This window comes from Equus caballus, chromosome 17, assembly GCF_041296265.1.
Source record: "Equus caballus isolate H_3958 breed thoroughbred chromosome 17, TB-T2T, whole genome shotgun sequence".
Lineage (NCBI taxonomy): Eukaryota > Metazoa > Chordata > Mammalia > Perissodactyla > Equidae > Equus > Equus caballus.
In genome coordinates this window covers 22,240,544-22,262,395 of record NC_091700.1, presented here as the reverse complement: position 1 = coordinate 22,262,395, position 21,852 = coordinate 22,240,544, and the positions used below count along the sequence as shown (strand labels likewise).

The following is a 21,852-nucleotide window of genomic DNA, read 5'->3' as shown; positions in this document are numbered from 1 at the left end:
ATTAGCAGGTAACAGAGTAATGAAAATACAAAATCCTCATGGGACTGGGAGAGAGACACCCGCTAAGCCACACCTGGCTAAAGGTAACACTTTCTTCATGATGGGAGAGTAGAATTAACACTGGAAACACGTGGTATTGTATTGGGTTTTCCAATATATTTATGTGGAAGCTAATAGTTTGGTAACCCATACATAGTTCTTTTCATAGTGCTGTGGATCCCATCATTCTCAACTCATTAAAAAATAATAATTCTAAGTTCTGAAGCATGGGCCCTGGAGTCAAATCGCTTGGATTCGAATCTCAGCTCTGCCACTCACAACCCGGGTGGTCTTAGACCACTTAAGCAATCTGAGCTTAAATTTTGTCACAGGTAAATTTGTGCTTATTATAGTCTTCGTGGGGTTGTTGTAAGGATTAAATGAGATAGAAGCATTTCACATAATGCCAAAGACATGCCATGTGTGAAATAAATGTAATCTACTATTGTCATTTTTCGTTATGTATTATTAAAGGTAGCTACCTGTAATGTACCTTTAGGTGATAAATGGAGCCAGGTAATGGTTAGTTGAGTTGGTCAATTTATGACCAGAATAGGTTGGACCAGGTAAGGAAATCCATCACCACACCCTCCCCCTCCCCCACTGGAGGTTGGTGACTTGCATTGGGTTTATTCCTATCCATGTATGTCACATGCGAATCTTTCACGTACTTTGTTTCATTCGATTCTCATCAAAAGTCTTAGAAACAAGTTTTCTTTCTCAAATTTTGCTGATGAGGAAACGGAGACTCAGAGTTTAAATGATGTGCTCGAAGTCGTACAGCCGGGAGGTGGGAGTCCCAGAACTTGAACATTTGTTTTCTGGTTTCAAGTCCAGGGCTCTTTCCATGATAAACCAGCTGCCAAACACGCCCGCCATTTTGGGCCTCCTGGGACAAAAGTTCCTTTAAACTGCCCCTCAACTCAGAGACGTTTCTCAAGGGCAGGGGTGCCTCATGCATGGAGGGTGACAGCAGGTGCCTGGCTGTGGTCACAATGGCCCCTTTCATTGCTGGCCTGGGCCTCTCTTTCCATGGGCCAGGAAGGGTCCATTGTAACCCCTCATGCTCCCTCTACCCCTCGGTTCCCCTCCTTGCTCTTCCAAACAGAACTGGGCGGCCAGCACACAACAGCTTAAAACCAGCGAGCAGCTCCAGGGAAACCACTCTCCAGGATCGGGTTGACAATGTCAACTGCACTGTCAGCCTGCAAACTCCAACAAACACTGGCCCGCTCAGCAGCCGGATTCAGAGACTCAGGCCAGACGTGGCCAGCAGTCAGGGAACCACACCCTGAGAAGGGGCAAACCCAACCAGGAGGAGGCCTGGGTGTCTGTCTGCAAGATTCTAGCCAAAGCAGCGGCTGCTAACCTCACAAACTGAGCTCCTTGTGGGTTTCTCTCTTGCTGTCCTGAAGATAAGAGTTCAGGGCTAAACTGCAGGCAGATGAAATTGGTTGTACTTCTTTCTGTTCCCCCACCAAGTTTCAAAGACTCCCCAACCCAGGCACTGCCACCCTTCCCAGACCAAACCTCTAAATCTTTACACCTTCCTCAGCCCTGGTCAGAATTTAACTCAGTTATGACATTTTTTTTTCTTTTTTGAGGAAGATTAGCCCTGAGCTAACATCTGCCACCAATCCTCCTCTTTTTGCTGAGGAAGACTGGCCCTGAGCTAACATCCGTGCCCATCTTCTTTTATTTTACATGCGGGACACCTGCCACAACATGGCTTGATGAACAGTATGTAGGTCCACGCCTGGGATTCAAGCTGGCAAAACCTGGGCCGCCGAAGCAGAGCACGTGAACTTAACCACTTGCCCAGGACTGGCCCTTCACTTATGACTTTTCATGAGTAAACACCAGAATCCAGGCAGCAAACACCTGGAAATTCTCCCAATCCTAAATCACTGACTCTTGCTTCATGCTTCTTATTGTGGGTGGATGAGATATTGCTAGAATTATTTCAAGCCACGGAGACTGAATCTGTCAAAATCCTAACAAAAATAAGCCGACAAATATGGAAAACAAAGTAATGGCCTACAGACTAGAAATGCTCAATATATATCCTAATCACAAAGAAAGGAGATGCCAAGGAGTGCAGTAACCATAGTACCACTGCTCTAATTTCCCGTGCGAGTCAAGTGATGCTTGAGGTGCTGCAAAAAAGGCTTTTACCTCATATGGAGCTGGAAATGCCTGATATCCGAGCTGGAAAAGGGAGGGGCACACGAGATCTAATTGTGATTATTCGTTGGCTACTGGAGTGCTCAAAGAGTTTCAGAAGAAGGTTAGACTGTATTTTATAGACGACAGGAAAGCCTCATGGAAAGCTCTGGGCTGCTCTGAAAGAACAGGACCTGCCTCTGCACTTGACTGTGCTGATGCGTAGCCTGCGTTGTGGACAAGAAGCCACTGTCAGGGCAGAATCTGGAGAGAGTCTGTTTAGTCTGTACGCAGAACAAATCGAAAAACTGGGCTAGACTCAGATGAGGGAGGAGCGAAAACTGGTGGAAGAAATATCGACAATCTAAGACACGCAGATGACACCATCTTAGTGGCAGATGACTTGAAACGACTTCTGACAAAAGTGAGAGAAGAAAGTGCCAAAGCAGGACAGGATTTGACCATCAGGAAGACAGAGATCCTGACTACAGAAGAGCTACAACTTTAACATCGACAATGAAGACGCTGAAATCGTGGAAGATTTTGTTTACCTCAGTTCAGTCATCAGTTTAAATGGAGACCGCAGCCAAGAAATCAAGAGAAGACTGAGACTCGAGCAGCAATGAGAGAATTAGGAAAGGTCATCAAGTGTAAGAAGTGTCACTAGCGACTAAGGTCAGGATTGTTCACACCCTCGAATTCCCAATTACTGTGTGCGGGTGCAAGAGCTGGCCAGTGGAGAAGGCTGACGGGAAAAAAATGGATCCATTTGAAACGGAGTTTTGCAGGAGAGCCCTACAGATAACCTGGACTGCCAGGAAGACGACAAGTGGGTCCTAGAGCAAATTAAGCCTGAGCTATCTATCACTGGTGGCAGAAATGATAAAACTGAGGCTGCCCGACTTTGGGCGCATCATGAGAAGGCAGATTGTTTGGAGAAGACAATAATGCTGGGAAGAGTAGGAGGCAGCAGGAAAAGAGGAAGAGCAAGTATGAGATGGATTGACTCTGTACAGGAAGCCACAGGTCTGAGTCTACAGGAGCTGAGCAGGGCTGTTAGGACGGGACACTGTGGACAGCACTCGTTCGTAGGGTCACCAGGAGTCAGAGCTGACTTGATGGTACATAAGAACAGTAAATACTGCCTGTAAATTCAGAAGGATTGTGATTAGGTCGAATAAGGATTCATTCATTAAACTGCAGAACATCAAAGCTAGGTGGCTCGATAAAAACCAAGATGTAAAGAAATACCTAATGTTAGGCCTAAATCTTTGTATAGGTCAAAAATACAAACAGATTGGGGCCGGCCCAGTGGCGTAGTGGTTAAGTTGACGTGCTCTGCTTCAGCGGCCCAGGGTTTGCAGGTTCAGACCCTGGGTGCAGACTGAGCACTGCTCGTCAAGCCAGGCTGTGGCAGCGTCCCACATGAAACAGAGGAAGATGGGCATGGATGTTAGCTCAGCGACCACCTTCCTCACATACGCAAAATACATACATATATAAATAGATTGAGAAAGGTTATATAAATCAATTCATAGACGACAGATCTATAATAAATATAAGATTAAAAGTTCGTTATTCTGGGAAGTTAAGGCTAATATTTCTTTTGAAATAAGCAGGAGGGAAGGCAATCTCCATGCTCTTTCACCAACTAGCTCTTGTTTTTTTCCTCAGAAACGAATCTTGGGATAGAAAAACTACTGATTTGACCTAATACTATTTTTGTTTCAGTAATTATACTTGCCAACACCTATTCTCTATTTATTCATTGATTTTATTATTCCTGTCATATAGCCCATTCAATAATTCTCTCTAACATTAGTCATATTCCATAACCAAATGGCACTGGCTATCGCCAAAGGCAGAAAGTTGGGAACGGGCAAGGTTGTGGGGCTGACCCTCAAAAGGTGACCAGCAGTTCAAATCTCAGGGGCCAAAGGAATGTTCTTAATGTGGGTTTACTCTGGGATAGTATTCCAGTCTGCTTGAGATTTGGAGGTCTGGTTTGGGGGACATTCTGGTGAGCAACTCATTGGCCTAAGGTAAGACTAGGCAAAGGTGACATCTGAGGGACACTGTCACAGCTCCACTACCTCATTTAGCTTGGACAGTGTCCCAAATCCTGACTGCTTGTACAGGGAACAGGGAGCAGGCAGCAGATTGCTGACAAGAATGGCCGTGGTGTTGGAGTAAGCAGACCAGTAAGACCTCATGTTGCAAGTTCCAGAAAACCCAGCCAGATTGAGTTACACAGTAAAGAGGGCGGATCCGCCTGGGTTACTGAAATGACCCAAGGTAATCAGGATTCATATGTGGCTTGATCAAGGCTGCAGCATTCCTCTGGGCTGCTCCTGGCCTGCTCTCTCCTCCTTACCCTGGCTTCCCTCAGGATAGTGGACAACGGCAGCAGTTCCAGGCATCCCATTGAAAGGAAGAGAGGAAGGATGTCCTTTCCCAGAAGTCCACAGCATGTGACTTCTTTGGTCCATCTCTCTAGTGGTTTGTCATGTGTCTACCCTGAATCAATGGAATTTTACCGATTCACTTAGGGCTGAGCCTTGGGACCGTATGCTTATTGTGATGGTAAATTTTATGTGTTAGCTTGACTGGGCCACAGGGTGCCTAGATATTTGGTCAAACATTATTCTGCATGTGTCTGTGAGGGTTTTTCTGAATGAGATTAATATTTAAATTGTTAGACAGAGTGAGTAAAGCAGAGGGCCCTTCCTAGTGTGGGTGGGCCTCAATCAATCAGTTGAAGGCTGAGTAGAACAAAAAGGCTGACTTTCCCTGGATTAAGAGAAAATTCTTCCTGCTTAATGGCCTTTGAATTGAGACATCAGCTTTTTCTCTGCCTTCAGTCTCAAACTGAAACGTTGGCTTTTCCTGGGTCTCAAACTTGCCAGCTTTCCAACTGGAGCTACATCATTGCCTCTCCTGCTTCTCAGGCCTTCAAACTCAGACTGGAACTAACCGGTCAGCTCTCCTGGGGCTCCACCGCCCACTCACCCTGCAGCTCTTGGGACTTGCCAGCCTCCGTAAGTCGTGAGCCAATTCCTTTATGTGTTCTCTATCTATGTCCATGTACACATCCTGTTGGTTCTGCTTCTCTGGAGAATAATGACTGCACACTTGTTAGTAGGAGACCCTGGCTAACACCTCCGCGTCAGGAAAGGGCTTTGGTCTGATCAGGAGAACCAGAGCTGCTCAGAAAGCTGATGCCTGAGCGCAGTCGTAAACTGTTGAATGTGGCAGTGTCATTCGTTTCGAGAGGGGACCTCAGTATCTCTGAAGACCCACAGCAGCCTGGAACTCACTTGAGACACGCAGGGACGGAGGGCAGGAGACCAAACACTGGCAGAAGCGGCACAGACACTAGCTGAAGTGCAGCCTGCGATGGTGAACTTCCATGGATGTCACTAAGGTGGAGCAACAACGCCACCACCACGGCTGGTACAGGCGTTGGCGTAAGCCTCTGTCTGCTTTGCCTACTTAGTCCTCGGAAGAAACCTATAACGTGGGTCTGACTGTCCATAATGTACAGACGAGGGGACTCGGGCTCTGGAATTAAGAGCCCTGCCCTGTGTGCTCAGTCACTTCTCCGCGGTGGGCCTAGGGAACGTGGGCGCTCAGAGAGGCGGCCCCGTCAGATCCTGCGCTCCGGGAACTGGAGCCGGTTCTTGGTCCCCTGCACTACGTTCTGACAGGCCTACCGTGCGCTGTGCCAGCTCAGAGTTAGCATTCGGTGCTGGCATCGTTGCTGCTAAAACCTTTCATTGTTCCATATGTAATAACATTCGGTGAGGAGGAGGTTCTTGGCGTTGTCACCCACTTTGATATCTTTCTGGAAGCCCGTAAGCTCTGTTTTTCTGTTGGCAAAAGTTTTAACATTGCAAGACTTTAAAGAATTTCTGAGCAAGGGCCTCCTCTCCGTGTGTACTTTGTGACAGCTGCCCGAGCGCTCCAGTAGCTGGAGGACTTCAAGAGAGGAGGATTTGCAGCTGGTTCCAGCATGTTATTGCTGGCTTTTTTGGCATAGTAAAATATGTAACATGTGCTTGCTGTATTAATAATTCAATTCACATGGCCTTTTCTCTTTTTTTTAGAAAGTAGGAGTGCACATATCCAATCAAGGAAATTAAATCTGAGTGAATTAGAGAAACTACAAAAATGAACACACAGTTATGTGAGAAAAAAGTTATTCTCTGACACAGGGTAAATATTTTCTTAAAATCACAAGAAATGGCTTGTCACTAACCCTAGAAAAACAAAACAAAAACCTCTAGAGTTAGTCGTGCAAATTTATTTTTAAAAGTCCCCAAATCGTTGCCAAAACCGTTGTCTCTATTTAAGTGCCCATTTACAGATCTCTTCTGAATTGGAACAGTCTTTGGAATCTTCATGCCTGGGCAAACTCAAGGGAGCCTTTGCAGAAAGATAAATGGAAAACCAAGCGTATGTATGATCTGGGCACGGAGATGATTGATGTTCCAGTTGAACCCGAGACAGGTTGGTCTCCACGATGTGTGCTCACGTCGGGGCTGAACATCAGCCATCCTGTTATGTAAAGGCTTCTGCCACATCCCTCCCCTTCGCTTTAGAGGCGAACTTCATAACGGGGTCGTGTAGACTTGCTGCCACCATTCTGCACCTCCCACTCACGCACAGCTCAGTCCCCTGAATTCTGGCTTCCAGTCCCATGCTTCCTTGAAGATATGTTCTAGCATGTCACCAACGATAGGCTTGCCAAACCAGAGACTCTTTTCTTTCTCAATCTCTGCACCTCTCTGTGCCTGTGATGCTCTTGGCCCCAGAAACTCTCCTCTGTTGGCATCCCTTTTCTCCTGGTTCTTCTCCTAATTTTTTTTTTTCCTGAGGAAGATTTTCCCTGTTGCCAGTCTTCCTCTTTTTGTATGTGAGCTGCCACCACAGCATAGCCACTGACAGACGAGTGGTGTAGGTCTGTGCCCGGGAACTGAACTCCGGCCACTGAAGTGAAGGTGCCACACTTAACCACTAGGCCACCTGGGCTGGCCCCCTTCTGCTTTTTAACGACCCCACCTCAGCATCTGTAGTTGTCTCCTTTTCTTTTACCACCTCCATTAATTGTTGCCCAAGGTTTCATCCTTGGCAATCCCGTCCAACACTACATGCAATGCACAAATGACTCCTCAACTCATACGTCCAAACCGGATCTTCTCATGAATTCTAGATTTGACTCTCCCGTTAGCATTTCAAACTGAACCTGCCCAACATTGGACCCATTCGTTCTTATCTCCTTCGGTTTAAAGATTTATTTAGGGATCATTGATATTGTGACAATGTCACATTTTTCTATCCAAGACAGTGGTGGGAGCTTTTTTGTCATTTTTCTAGATGATGTTGTGGTTGCTAAGTTTAAGTGTGGAAGGAGAGGGGATGTTGTTGGAAGGCAGGGGGTGGACTGTAGGGGACATTTGTTAAGATTCTGACTGCCCTGTACTTTCCACCTTTGCTATTTTGTAAAATTTCCAGCTTTATGAATCCCACTACCCCAAGAGAGAAACCCAGAAAACTCACTTTGCCACCCTCTTTATCAACTAGGGCACAGGTGGGTGACTTCTACCCACTGGATTCGCCTCTCTGAAATTTCCGTGTACAAGTTAGAAATGTGAAACAGGAAGCTGCACCTGGAATTTATCCTCGCTGGTGAGAGTGACAGCTGAGGCACGCAGTTCTGGGAGGGTGAAGTCTGTCCTCACACACCTGGTGCTGGGGCAGTAGAAGTTACCGTATGTCTGTGTATTTATTTAGCATTGAATCCTGGTTACCTGAATCCTGGTGGTAGAATGGGGATTCAAATGCGTCTAGACACTCCACCATGTGCTTCTGAATATGCTGCCTTTGGACCCTGGTCAATTCCCCGGAGGATTACAGTGACTGCTGCTCAGTGAGCTGTTCCTGCTCGGGAATGGTGTCCCTCTCACCTTTGATGCCTGGTTCCTTCCTGCCGTTTCCATCTCGGTTTAAATACCTTTCCTCAGAAGGCCCTTCTCGACCACCCATTACTGTTCACACAGTACCTCTTTTCAATCCATGCACAGCGCTTGTTACTGTCCAACATTTTAGTATTGGTTTGCTTTTTGTTCACCACCAGTTTCCCTAAATGTAAATTTAATGTAAATTAAATGTAAATCTCCTTACTAAAATGTAAGCTCTGTGACAGCATACGCCTGTGCTCATTTTGTACTTACACTCCTATAAGCCCAGAGCCTAATACTCAGACGAGCAAATTGCAGGTACTCCATAAATACTGTTGACTGAAACAATGAATGAATGCATAAATGAATGAGCCTGGACAGCAGAGAATCTCACAATAATAAAATAAAAAATAAAGCAAATGTCAATAAAGAGAAAATCTTTCCACTGAGCCAGGGGTTTAAATAAACTCAAGAGTTAAGTAGAATTGCTAGAATGTTCTCTTATTTCTAATGAGTGCTGATATTCTGGTACCTTCTAGCTGTGTTTGCTGACTAGATTAGCTATAATGCTGGCATTGTTGCTACTTTATGGAATTGGAAAAGTTATGACAAAGTTGCTTATCTAGCTTTGTAAAAGTTAAGTATTTAGTTCAAAGGAACTTGAAGATTGTCTGTAATTTCAACTGGAGTTAATGAGTGAAAGTTTTTTATCTTACCCTCCTAATCAGGGTACACAAGTTGCCTGGACAGGAAGCTCTCTTCAGTCTGCTGCTCATCCCAGGGACGCTCCGTGTCTCTCAGTGCTGCTTCCGGATGGAAGGGAAAGCAAGATCCTCAGTCGCCTCCCATCTTTCCACCTCCCTTTATCGACAGTTCTCTCCCTGTAGAACAGAAATTCCTATAGAAGAAAGAATTTCTGTAGAAGAATTAGGGCCCCAAATCGTCTAGAATTAAAAAGAAAAAATCTAAAACTAGGAAATAACGTGGCAGAAAACACCCAATTTTCTATAACATCTTCTGTTCCTATCGATATCTTTAAAATGAGCTGCCCAAACTAAGCTGACCGCGTTCCTTTTCTCTCTCAGATGAACATGTTTTTGCGCTTGTACAATAGAGACAGTGTCTACTTTGGAATTCATTGAGATAATAAGAACCATTGATGTACATTTTTGACTGGAAAGTTCTCAGAGATCCTCAAGTACAAGAACAGAAACAGCATTTTACGTGTTTTAGTCATCTAAGAACTGCCACAAATGGGGTGTGCAACTAAGCAGCAGTACGTAAATGACTAATGCGGTGAGGTGGAAAATTAAGATCCTAATATGGTAGAAATTAGGATATTTACTTTGTAACTCAGGGCTAGGAATCGAGATGTTCAGTCAAAATCTGTTTTATATCACGGCTAGAATAGAAACATTCTCCTCAGTGTGCTTAAGGACCTGGCACAGAGCAAGGCTGGCCACTTGCCTGCTTCACAGACAGGGAGTTCATCCCACTGGGAAATGATCAGTTCAGTTTTCCTCATTAAAGTTGAATGAAATATAACGTCCATACTAATTATAAACTTCGCAGATTGAGCTCCTTACTGGAAGAGAGTGGTTCTTCACGGTGTGCCAGGTCATAGCCTCGTGCCTGGAGGGTGCCCCGTCGCGGAGTGGGAGATGAGCAACTGAGGAGATCAGCGGCGGAGCGTGTCTGCGTGTAGGTCAGGCCTGGGCTAGGGCAACAGAGAAGGAAAGTAGATGTTCCAAAGGATGGTAAAATGCACATGGTTTTTTGGGTTTCTTCATTATTGTTTTGATATTAGTCGTGCAAAAAGTGGAAAAAAGCTCTTTGTTAATGGAAAAAATGAATATAAACAAACCAGCAGAATCTGGGACGTTACACTCAGGGCCATCTAGGTTCTTGTGGTCCTGGCTGCCAGGTTTGGGGTGATTCTGCAGTGGGTGTAAAATGCAGGAACTAAGGCCTCGGGTAATACAGTGAGATGGAAGGGAGAGAGAGAGAGGGGTGGGTTCTGGTCACAAGAAGACAAAAAATCTAGAATATCAAGCTTAATCCAAAGGAAGTTCTTCCCCCGAGAAACGCAGGCAGAAGCCAAGCAGAAGGCCGGCCGAGAGCAGAGTTCAAGTGAGGTCCCCCTGAATGCGGATGAGATTCCTCTGGTCCTCACGGATTAGCTGGCCTGGTGGGCTGACACATGTCATTATGGCAGAATGACCCCCATTAACCTTGTTGTGTTCTTCAGAACGACTAGCTTTCAGTTAGAAATGGCCAGCTCCTTCCCTTTAATTCATACGTTATTGAGGGGACCCTGTGTTCCTTGTCAAGCCACAGTTTTCATTTTTATTGCTTTTTGTTAAAATACCATCTCTTGTGGATGAAGAGAAAGTGGAATAATGTCAAGGAAGAGCGTGATCTCATCAGGGTTGAACATAATAATGGTAGATGGATTTTTCCACTGTGTAGGCGGTGCCCAGCCTATGAAGGGGTTCCCTTCCAAAAGTGCTTTGGAGGTTGGAGTGAATTTTCCCACAGGAAATAGAAATACGAATTAGAATCCCAGTTCCAGTCCACAAGAGCTGGTTGAATTCACAATGGAGCTGAACTGTAGTTATAGGGGCCGTATTTTCTGAACCCAAAATTGGGATCCATGATTGACAAGTACACGTGTTCTTAGTGAAACGAAAGAACAGAGTATTGAAATTGGGTTTGCACTGGGAGATCCAGGATATCCTGTATTGCAGTACCTCAAATGCCACACTGTTTCTTCAGGAAAATGCGCGCCCAGTTTGAACACCGGGCATCAGGATCACGTTGTTCCTGCCGCTGTCTGAACCGCCGCCCCCCACCCTTGGCTTGAAGCCTCAGGAGGTGGCCCCACCACTGCTGTGGGGACTGGCCTGTTCCAGGCCCCACAACTCTTTGTTCCCTCAGCTGATCCCACATTTCCTTCCTCCCGAGGCCCAGTCCCACGCCAGGCTTTGGGAATAATCCCCCACCTTGAGCCAAGGAGCTCTAAGGCCTGGCCTTGTATGGCCAACCACCTTGCACATCCCACAGTAACTTTGCAGATTGGTCCCAGCCACTGTGAGTTTAACTGGAGCGTCCTGGTGCCATCACTTGGTCCCTGCTCTGCTCCTCTCCATGAAACTTTAACTCTGTTAACGCACCTGTGGCCAGAACTGTGCAGCTGGCTGCCTGCGCTCTGGTACCTCTGCTTGTTGCCCGCTCTCACCCCACAGCTGTCTCCGTCTAGCGTTTTGCAAATTCCGAAGACCCCCAACCTCAAGGCTCGGTGCTGCCCAGCCCCTGAACCAAGCAGGTCAGGAGACGAACGACTTTGGAGCCAGACACACCTCGGTTTGAGTTCTAACTTGCCCATTTACTAGTTGTGGGGCTTTAAAATTAATCAAAGTTTCTGAGCCCCAGTTTTCTTCTGTTTGAAATGGGGATGATAATAGCTATATTTTTAGTGTTTACTGCGTGCCAAATACCATTGCGAGGGCTTCGTATGTGTCAGCTTATTTAACCCTCGCGGCACCAATCTGAGGAAAATGCTATTACTACCGTATTTTACAAGCAAGGAAAGGGCAGCGCCGGGCGCGTCAGTAATTTGCTTACAGAAAGGCTTTTCGTGAGTGATGGAGCCGAGATTCCAAGCCTGTGTGCCTAAAGATCTGCCCTCTCGACCTCTAGAAATGACGTGCGAGGGGCTCCCAGCGCAGCGGCCGGAGGGCAGGAGCCTCAGCAGCAGATCCCTGCTGTTTGCTGTCACTGCCCGTCCAGCTCCCCCCTCCCAGGAGACGCGTGCAGGAGATAGCTCTTGCTCTAATCAATAAAGTTGTGTTACTCTATCCATAATCCTGGGGTCAATACTCACACCTTTCCCACCTCTACCCCACGTCCATAGTCCCAACTGTGTGAGCGGATTTCAGCCCTGGTTTGCTCATTCCTTCATTTACCCATTCAGGTAATTATTAAGTAAATATGTCCTGTATCCTTGCTGCTCTGGATGCTGTGGACAGAACAATTTGCAAGATGGACACAGCCTCTACCCTGCTGGTGTTTACAATCCAGTGGGAAAACCAATCAAATTATCACCCAATTCGTGTAAAATTACAATTGGCAAGTGCTCTGAAGGAGAGTGTAAAGTGCTGTGAGCTTATCATTGAATTTGATGTAACCAGATAATCAGGGAGGGTTCTTGGAAGAATTAATATTTACCTGAGAGCTGAAGGATGAGTAGGAGGCAGTGGAAGATGAAGAGGAGAGCATCCCAGGCAGTGAGAACAGCATGTACAAAGGCCCTGAGGTATAAAGGAGCATGATGTATAGAAGACCAGAGTGGCTATAGTAGAAACTGTATGGTATGAGATGAGACTGGAGATGTACACAGGGACCAGACCATCTAAGGCCTTGTAAGCCACAGGGGCTTTTATCTTTATACCAAGAACACTGGGAAACTGTTGAAGGGTTTTAAAAAGAGGTAAGTTTGGGGAGGGAGTGACATGATCCAAGTTATGCTTTGAAGAGATCAGTCTGGTTTCATAATGCAGAACAGACTGGAGAGAGGCCAGAGATAAAGAGAACAGAGGGTTCCTGCTCTGGCCTTTTCCATCTGAAAGACCCTGACTGAACTTTCTTTGCTGCCCTGGTGGCTGACTGCTCTCAGGGAGTCTTTCTAGAAGGTTCGTCTAATAATCCTGACTTGAACCTAGGTTAGATGTGCAGGTGTCTATCGATTCTGATTCTGGGCCCTCCGAGGGTCTGAGGGCAAGGCCCTTGCTCCAGCTGTGGTGTCCGTACTTTCCTGGTCTCTGCTTCTGACCCTCGGGTGAGGATGGCGTTTCTTGGGGGTATTCACGTGCTGTTTACAATAAATCACAAAATCAATCTGCAGCCCGCCAGCCTCTCTGAAGAGGCTATGACTTTCCAGCGAGGGTCTGCGGCTTTTCCTGCCTGGAGGTTGATCTGTGAACACAAGTGTCTGAAACAGAAATGACACCAGACACGAGAATTAATTTCTTATTAAAATATTCGATAGCACCAAACTGAAGGAGAAATGGAGAATTCTCAAAAGCTTGCTTCTTCGGTTCCTTATCTAAAACAAGCCAGTCTAATCCAAAACCCTCTTAACACCAAAGCTCATCTTTGCCACAAAGCCGTCTACCTCCTTTAACTGTCCGTATGTCAAGCCAGGAGGATCTGGATAAGGTTTTTAAAACACACCCTAACACGTTTTATTGCTATAAACAAGCAACTTGGGACATCGCAGCAAATTGGAAAGCCTCCTGCTACGGAATGAATGGACTGTGGAGAGATTGATTAGGTACCAACAGCTTATCAGAAATTAAAACAAAGTATTGGACATGCTGCTTGATCCCAGTCACTTGCTACCATGGCATGCCTCATTGTTTCAAAATGAATAAAACGCCCAAAAGGCCTGTTCTCGCCTTGTATATACGGAGTGAGGCAGGAAGGGAAAGCCAGGGTCATGGTGCACACGTTTGCAGCTGGGAATTTGAGCCCAGTCAGGCTGGACTCTGGAATCCATTAGCTTTGACGTGCCATCTGTCATTTCAGAAGCTAATTTCCCCTTAAATTTGCAATTAGGTCTGGGATTTGGCCCGCGACCTTGATGTCACAGAGTATCAATTATCCGGTGCAGCAGCACCCCGCGTACCTGGCCCTGTAACAAAGCGGGGCCAGGGTCATCTTTCGGGTTCTGCAGAGTTCAAAGGGCCCACAGCCGTGTGTTAATTTTGTATTTTACTATGTGGTCCTGTGGTTGTTCTTTAATTGTTTCATTGGTTTGTCTTATCTCCCTCCAGAGATTAAACCAAGCCTCTAGAGGGTTGGACAACCAGCTCCAATATGCCTCTTTTCTTTCCTCTTCATCTCCTGCAGACATACCCGCCTCCTAGTAAATTCTCAACAGTTCCTTTTGTCATTCCAAGGCCTCTGTCAGCCTCCAGCAGGTAAAGGAGGACAAGCTCGGCATGAATATAAGTAGCTTCGTTTCATTCGTTCATTTGACCCCTTGTTTTCTGCCTGTTACGTTCTAGGTGCTGTGCTAAGCATTGTGGGTATAGAGCTGAGTTAAAACACAAGCAGAACTCTCAGAGAACTCCTCTGTGTCCTTGTCATTGGACTGATTGACACGATTTTTTGACTCGTTTCAAGTAAATCTATGCAAGTCACACAGCAGAGGCCACCACATTTTTTTGCTGTTGTTTTGGACATAAAGTGAAGGGAGGCGTTAATCATGCGGAGTTCACCCATAGTCTGTACAGGCCCTGTCTTGTTTTATTTCATGTTACTCTTTTTTCTTCCACTTCATTCTCACTCCCTACTCCCACGAACCGTCTCCCCCGGACCCGTAAGCACCCGCTCCGGTACGTTTGGCACATGCCCTTGCATCTGTGTGGATCTTTGAGAAATACAGTGTTGTCACATGTGTATTTTAAATTTACATCAAGAGTATTGTGTTGTAGATCGCATGCTGTTTCTTAATTTTTAAAAAATGGTGCCCCATGTTTTAAAAACGAGTGGCTGTTTCTGACAGTACCTCTAGCTCATTCCTCTGTCTGCTTCACAGCCTCCCACCAGGCGCAGCCTCCCTTCCTCCCACCCGTTCTCTGCGTCAGGCCCCAGCCTGCCCCCTTCCCACACCCCCAGAGAGACGGCGGTAAATAGCCTGGCTGTGTTCGTGGGTGCTGGTGCCCTCTGGGATCTCTTACAGGAGTGGGATTACAGGTCCTGGGTCCCGTGCTCACTGTCCACTGAGCGCTGCCAGATGGCTCTCAGACAGCTGCACCGTTCGCACTGACGGCAGCGCTCCACTCTCTTCATGTTTATCAGGTTTGTATCTAGAATAATAACAATAAAAATGTCTACAGTCATTTATTGACCATCTGCTTCCTGCCCAGCTCTATGCTAGTTGCTTTATGTGCAGGATAAAAAATCCTTACATCTTTGCAAGGCGCATATCAACGTCTCGTTGACAGGTGAGGATGCTGAGATTCAGAAAGGTGAGTTCCTCACCCAGGGACACACAGCTCTCTGCACAGAGGCGCGATTTGAGCTGACATCAGTCACTGGTGCTGAGCTCAGTTGATTTGAAGAACACGTCTTAGCAAATGTGCTGGGCTCATTTGATTAAGACGGCGTGACCAGCTGTGACGGGGGACAGTGGTTGAGAACTCCCCTTGAGATGAGTGGGTCACCCATTGCAGAGTTGTGCCCGGGATAGTGGAGAGCTCAGAAAGCCATGAGAACTTGTACATGCAACTACAGCTGACATAAAATCGAGATCTTGCATCATTCCCGCACAAGTACAGCAACATAGACAAAAACTTCTAAGTAGTCTCAGCATCAAAGGGCTGTCTTCCCTGGAGCCCTCTTTATACGAATAGGATTTTTTTTTTTTTTAAAGATTTTATTTTTTCCTTTTTATCCCCAAAGCCCCCCAGTACATAGTTGTATACACTCTTCATTGTGGGTCCTTCATAGTTGTGGCATGTGGGACGCGGCCTCAGCGTGGTTTGATGAGCAGTGCCATGTCCTCGCCCAGGATTCGAACCAACGAAACACTGGGCCGCCTGCAGCGGAGCGCAAGAACTTAACCACTTGGCCACGGGACCAGCCCAATATGAATAGGATTTTTATACAATTTTTTTCTCAGAGCTTCAGAATATAAATCTAAATGTGTAATGGTTGAAATAGCCCAAGCCTTCTAAGGTGGACTAGAAATTATAGCTTCCACTCGAGGGTGAAAACTCATCTGTTTAATAAAAGACTTTTATGGATGCAAAGCTGGATGAGGCTCTCTCTAGCCTCGAGTCTAATGAGTGAAAGGCATCAATAAATAATTTTGGGCCCGAGTGAGTTCTGCACCAGCAAACAGAGAGCTCCCAGGGAAACAGAATAGAAACAGATGCCCAGCGGCCGATGCGGGTGACGTCAGCTCCTGGCATCTAACAAAGGGCGCCTTGCCCAGGGACGGCCTCAGCTCCGCCTACTGGGGCGGTGTGAGAAATCCAGGACCCGAAAATGGCAAACAAGCCCACGGGGTCAAAGCAGGGTGCGACTGGCTCAGGCCAGATGATGCCAGGTCATCCTGGAGTGACCAAGGACTCCAGCCTCGGCGGGAGAAGGGTGACCTCTGGGCTCGCAGGTGGTTGGGGGTTTTGTTAGCTTCCCTACGTTTCTGAGCCTGTCCTCTTGCATCATTTGCTCGGAGAATAATATTACAGGTGTCACGGGGGCTCATTTTGTAACATTAATCAGAGTGGATTAAAACTTTCTTTCTTCTGATCTGTCCTGCAAGGGTTGCCTGGGAAATCAAAGGGAGACACTTTTCAGACAGAAAGACTGCACTTACTGGTTTGAAATAGTGAGTTCAGCCAAGTGGTGATTAGACTGATTCCACTTGCTACTTCAGAATCATCAAGTTCTAACTGCTCATTTCCTGGCTGCTCCCTCCCTTGTCACCAGGCGAACAATCCCCATCTTAGAGGAACAGGTGTTTTTCTGACGTTTTCCTTGAAGCAAGGCAGGGAGCCAGGGAATTGTATCGTGGATTTCTGCAGTGTGTGTTCATCTGCGCCGTTTGCAAGAGCCCACTGCGCCAGGCCCGGCCCCAGCATGGCCTGCTCTGAAAACTGGGTTCCCTTGATTTCAGTGTAAGGAACATTTTCCTCCTGTCCTCCTGCTCCTTAGAAAGAGAAAGGGGAGAGCGAGAGAGCAGGCGCCCTGTGACTGGAATTGTAATAAGCTCCCAGACCTGTTCCTAATTATCTTCAATAACTTAGCAACGCGCTGGATGGGAAGAAAGGAGCAGAACAATTTAAATTCACTGGTAGGATGTGGGTGGAAACAGGAGAATAGGGCCCTCCGGCGTCCCCGGTACAATAAGCAGCAGCATTTGCTAGGTGGGGGGAGAGGACGTGCACGCAGTTCTGCTTCTTCAGTGAAACAAGGGAGAGAGACGAGCGGGCCCACAAGCGACAGAGAAGTTGCTGCAATGACACTTTAAGATTGGGAGACGCCCAGGGAGGGGAATCTGAATCCTATTTGCTTCTAAATGTGTGCAGTCGTGGTCTGGCTAACAATTGACTCCAGCGTGCTGAGCACTGTCCATACCCTGATTCGGTTCCCAGCCCTGTGGGCGCTGCATGGTCTTTCTTTCAAAACGCCGGGGAAACTTTGCTGTCTTGTTTTCCTTATGGGACGAAATCATCTGTACGTTTCTTTAGCTGGAGATGAATTTCCAACAATTGCCCAGCGCCCATCTGCGGGCTCTCAGGCGGGACCCCATGGGGCTCAGAGGGCACGAGGTGGGAAGCATGGCCAGTTTAATAGCTGTCGGGGGCCCGGTTTCCGATAGTTGCAAATGCTGACCTAAAATCAAGGAGACATGTGACAGCACTTATTTCCATTCGAAAATTCAAGTGCAAGTAAGAGGAAGCCTAGCTTGATAACAATTTATGAGAAAAAGATTGCGGATTTTGTTGAATCAGGAACTAAGTATAAAACCTGGGATGATAGGGGCGATAAACACCTACCTCCACCTCATGCATACTCTCAGAGGCATTCAGGTCCACGGAGACCGTTCTTCGGTTGTTAGTGTTGACTGTGGAGACCGTAACTCAGAGTGTGGGGTCTGGCTCAGTGTCTGCTTTACACAAGCAGTATGATCGGCGTGAGATTGTCCGGGGGAGGAGTGCAGAGTCTGGAAGCCCTGCCATGTGGGACAGCTGCAGGAATCCGGAGTGGTCAGCCCGAAGAAGGAAGCCCGAGGGACCCTAGATCCAAGAGGAAAGGTCCGCCATCTGCAGTCATGCGCCTTTTATAAGCATTTCATTTTCTCTTGCCTGACTCTGCTCCCTCCCACGTGGACCGCTCCCTCTGCAGGGGAGGTTTCCTCCTCTGCTCTGCAGGGCTATGCTGGGCAGTGACCAGGGAGCTGTTTGCTCTGTGCTAGCACCCCTGCAGCTGCTCGCTCTCTCCCTCTGTGGGAAAGTCAGCCTTCTTGCTCCTGCCCAGGTAAGAAGCAGTGCCATTTGGGGCCCAGTGTATTTCCTGGCTCTTCGGTGTTACTGAGTCCCAGGGCACTGTTCATATTTCAAGGCATCTTAACCAGATCAGAGCCATGTAGTAAACAAACACTACGGCGGAGAAGGAAGCTCAGGGCTAGAGGAATAGTATTGCCGAGCCATGGAGTGGACACGTTTGACCGTAGGGAGCATTGAGAGAAGGCCGTAGGAAAAGGTCAGACGGCAGAAAGCCTTAAATGCCACGTGAGTGAGTTTGACTTCTGCAATGTAAGCAGGGGGTGGGGCTGTCAGATTTGGCAAATAAAATACAATGCCCAGTTAAATTTGACCTTAGTTACACAACACGTAACTTTTTGTATGTCTGTCCTAAATGTCGCGTAGGACATAGTCAATTAAGAAATTTATTTGTTGCTTATTTGAAATTCAGATTTAACTGAACATCCTACACTTTTATTTGGCAACTCGTGCAAGGGGAAGTCACAGAGTTTTGTAGCAAGAGAGTCCTCTGTGTCAAGTTTTGGAAAGAGGAAGACACCAGAGTGAGGGCCAGGAAAGGAAAGATCTCAACTCCTCCTCTACTGAAGTACTTCACCTCCCATGCCAGACGTTGGGAGGGGGTTTCCCACACCCAGAGATTCTCCGACACCAGCTGGGTGTCCTACAATTTAACTCAGTTCTAACACTGTCTACCTGGAGGTAGCGTCAGGTTCCATGGGCTCTGGGCTCAGTCCCACAAGACTGCCTCCCCTTCCCCTCATTTCAGATGCCACTCTCAAGTCCAATTGTCACTCAATGTTTCTGAGTGACTAGCCATAAATCAGAGGTTCCCGCAACCCCCTCATCAGGTTCAGCAATTTGCTACAACGGCTCACAGAACTCAGGAAAACATCTGACTTACTACATTACTGGCTTATTATGAAAGGATACAGCTCAGAAACAGCCAGAAGGAGTAGATGCATGGGGCAAGGTATAGGGAAGGGGCGTGGAGCTTCCATGCCTTCTCTGAGCGTGCCACCTTCCCTGCACCTCCACGTGTCCACCAACCCAGAAGCTCTCTGAACCCCTTCAGTTAGGGTTTTTATGGAGGCTTCATTACACAGGCATGAGTGATTACATCCTTGGCCACTGGTGGTTAACTCTACCTCCAGCCTTCTCCCCTCCTCAGAGATCAGGAGGTGGGGCTGAAAGTTCCAAATGTGGTTGGTTGCCCTGGCAACCAGGTCACATCCTGTGGTTATCTAGGGGAGTCTCCAAAAATTACCTCATTAACATAAACTCAGATTGAAAGGACTTGTTATAGATAACAAGACTCTCTTTTCACCTTTTATTGCTCTGGAGTTATTTCAGGAACTGAAGACAAAAGACCAAATATTATATCAAGAGATGCTCCCATAGCTCATATCATTTAGGAAATTACAGGGTTTTAGGAGCTCTGTGCTCCATGTGTCCATGTGGAACCATGGACATGGATGAAGACAAAAATACATATTTCTTGTTATATATTATTATAAATCACAATATCATAGGCTATTAATTGGAAAATGATTGCAGTTGTCCTGGCTTGACTATAAGGTGCTTAGTCTGCATTATAGATAAAGCATGAAAGAAGGCATGGATTCAAGAGGAAAGCTCAGTGGCTGAGTGAACAGGACTGGGTGACTGACCAGAATCAGTTCAGAGAAGCAGGCAGAGGAGTGTGGCTGTAGCAGGGATGAATTCAAGGTGTAGGCCCAGCGGCTGGGAGCAGTCATGGAAGAAATGGTTCAGAGGCAGCGTAATGAAGGAGGAAGGGAGGTGGGACTTTGAGTTCCCTCGGAGATCTCACGGTAGACAGCAAAGGGGAAATTTCAGCATGCAGGAGATGCAGAGCTAAATTCCAGAAGAGGGAGTGCGTTGGAGCTGTTGGTTGGAAGCCCCTGGATAGTGGTGGCAGCTGCAGCAAGTTGGAGAGTGGATGAGCTCTTCAAGGCAGGGAGCAGAGTGAGGTAAAGCAGAGCGGCAGCCCAGGGCAGAGGAAAGCGAAGTCTACTGCACGATAAAGAAATCCTAGTCTCTAATCTGGGCTAAAAATGAGTCGGAAATCCCTGTGGCCCAAACATTTTCTTTACATTTTCAATGAAGGCAAAAACAATAAATGCGGAGAAATAGTTGTGTTGTCACCGGCTCCCGTGAACACGTGGAGCTATGGGGTCTTCTATCTCTGAATGCCCAGAAAGGCCTTCCCTCTGAGCCTGGTGCCCATACTCCAAGGATCACAGGTGAAACTGGCAATGCAGCAGGCTCCAGGCATGTCAGCCCAGATCTGGAGTGAAGGGGGTGGGCTGCAGACAGGAGGCCCGGGCCCCCCAAGTCCTGGCAGGAGTCCTGCACCAGAGCTGCGCTGGACGGCTTGCTCCGCAGCCCGCGCCCCGCCCTGCAGTCCTGCAGAGCGTCTCAGTTGACTGGCCCACTGCACCCTCACCCCCACTCCCAAGGGACAGCATTTGGACACACTCTTGATGCCTCGGGCACTCTCCTCTTATCTCAGTCAAGGACACCAGGAGAAAATAGACTGTGACCCTCGGACATGGACAGCATCCAGGGACTTAAAAGTCATTTAATTTATTGGGAGCTTAGCTTAATGGGATCCTGAGGTTTCCAGCTCCTGCTCAGGTGAAAATCTTTGGGTTTTAGAAATTCCAACTGAACGTTAAAGATTTTAAGTGAACGAATTCCATTTGAAAGTCAGGGAACAGCGGGACAAAATGATGCCGTCTAGGAGTGAAGCTAGAACCGGCTGCAATCCCCCTGCCCATCATCTTGCACCCCCACCCACACACTTCTCTAGGTCACGGGGTTGCGGGGAGGCCTCTGGGCACCCTGGGAAGCTCTTTGATCTCCAGCTTGGCAGATCTCCCACCGAGCCTGGCATTCTGGGAGGCCGCCAGGAGGCCTTCCCCTCCCCCAGGAGCTGCTGCCGGTGACACAGCTGAGGTGGAAGCCGACTGATAAGGACCCACCAGGGGGGGCTGCTGGGCTCCCCCTGCACCGCTGCTGGCTGCTGGCTGCTGTGCAGCTCAGATGAGGCTCACACAGATCCACCCCTCGAGGCTCCGGGCTTCCTCCAGCTTCTCGCCTGGCTCTTTGTCAACCGCCTTTAGTAATAATTTTATAAAATCTCGAGAGCCATGTTTGGCCCTCTAATTTGTGAATTCGTGAAATGCCTCACTGAGGTTAAGGTACCTGGGATCACACATCTCTGGCCTTGTGATCTGAATTCATTAAGTGATGGCAGACTGTCATATGAACATTTATGCTGAGACATGGCCCCAGGAGACCGGGAGCTATCAGATATTAAGTGCTGCCTATGTGGCACTGGATCCCCAAAGCAATTTTTGAAATGGGTATTGTTTCCATTTTACAGATGAGGAACTGAGGCTCAGAGCCTTACGGAATTTACCCAAGGTCGCATGACTACTAGGTGTCTCGTTGGGATGAGAACCTAAACCCAGCTGACTTCAAGTTCTGAGCTCTGTCTATACTCCATGCTTCAGTGTGGAGCTCCGGTTTTGTTTTTCTTCCCCTGGAGATAAAAATGCATGTAAAACTGAGCCTGTGACTCTGGACATTTACTGCCTCTTTCTTCTAAC

At 47.3% G+C, this 21,852-nt stretch overlaps 1 protein-coding gene and 1 long non-coding RNA gene across 6 annotated transcripts in view; one reads left to right on the top strand and one right to left on the bottom strand.

Annotated features, from left to right (window-relative positions):
• SPATA13 (spermatogenesis associated 13) overlaps nt 1-21,852 on the top strand; it is a 346,580-nt gene that overhangs the window by 87,605 nt on the left and 237,123 nt on the right. The gene's annotated exons all lie outside the window — the stretch shown is intronic.
• LOC138918488 (uncharacterized) lies at nt 15,583-19,277 on the bottom strand. Its single transcript, XR_011427920.1, has 3 exons — nt 19,122-19,277; nt 17,732-17,971; nt 15,583-17,567 (listed from the first exon to the last, which is right to left on the bottom strand). It is a non-coding gene; the product is annotated as an uncharacterized lncRNA (long non-coding RNA).